Genomic DNA, 1,262 nt, shown 5'->3' on the forward strand with positions numbered 1-1,262 from the left:
TACTAGATATTTGATTGGTTAGATTGAGTCATATTTGTTTTTAAATGTCAAAGATCTTTTACATAGTTTGCATTAATGTGTGTTGAATGATGAAAATGAATAAGCCCAGAAGCTATAGGTGCTATTGATGCTACCTTTACATCCTCAAAGTCTCAGAGATCAGGGTGAAAATAACAGCATTCTCAGTTTTTACTCCACTTCCTATTGTAGCTTCAGTACTTCAATGAAGTATTTCATAGGAATATTTTTATTATTATTTAATTTGTTTTTGAGTAAGTAATGCATCTATGTAGTATTTAAACCCAAAAGGTATAAAAATGAAAAGCTAAGTCTCCCCTCAGTTCTTAGGCAATTATACTGCTGATTTCTCCTGTAACCTTCCAGAATGGCAGCACATCATCCACTCTGTTCTGCATCTTGCTATTTTTATTTAACAACACATCTTGGAGATTACTTCATATCAGTACATATGATGCTTTTTCATGAGATGGTTGTGCTGTCTTATTTAACCAGGATGAAAATTCAGTTGTTTTAGTAAATATGTTTTGTATGTATATTATTCTCAAATACCTAGAATAAAAGTTCTACATGTGAAATCGGTCGTTTAAAGGGTATTTGAATTTTCAGTTTTGTTATATATCCTTAAGTTGGCATCCAAAAAATATCTAGAAATTTCATGAATGAAGACCCTAATGGCACTTGCCACCAGCCTTTAGACTTTCTCAGATATTTCTCTGAGTAATGGAGAAACATCATAGAAGCTCTAACTGAGGCCCTGACAGCCAATGGAACTCTGTGCATGTGTGTGAGTGTTTGTGCGTGCACACCATGTGTATGTACACATGAATGAATGTGTGTGTGTGATGTACACAAGGTAAGAAGTATAAGAAAGAACTATAAGTAAATTAATTATTAGAGTCCTGCTTGATGCTGTAATAATGAGTGGAAGTGTTGGTGGTTTGAATAAAGCTCCTTTGACTTTATTATTCATTAGAAAATGGCAGTAAATAATAGGTTTGAATTTCACAGTTCTGATGCTGCTAATCCAAGCACACAGCATTTCTTAAGATCATAAATTATTATCCTTCACAAGAGGAGCATAAAGAAAATTTGTTTTCATGAATTACTAACTGGGACACTAGCCTCTGTTTGGTTCTTGGGCTGATTCGGAGAGAAGAAGACTGATAATCACCTCTTGAAACTAGAACACATTTTACAGATTGGGCAGGGCACAATTTTCTCAAATTCACAGTAGGGTACCT

The sequence above is a fragment of the Pteropus alecto genome, unplaced genomic scaffold (genome assembly GCF_000325575.1).
Source record: "Pteropus alecto unplaced genomic scaffold, ASM32557v1 scaffold75, whole genome shotgun sequence".
NCBI lineage: Eukaryota > Metazoa > Chordata > Mammalia > Chiroptera > Pteropodidae > Pteropus > Pteropus alecto.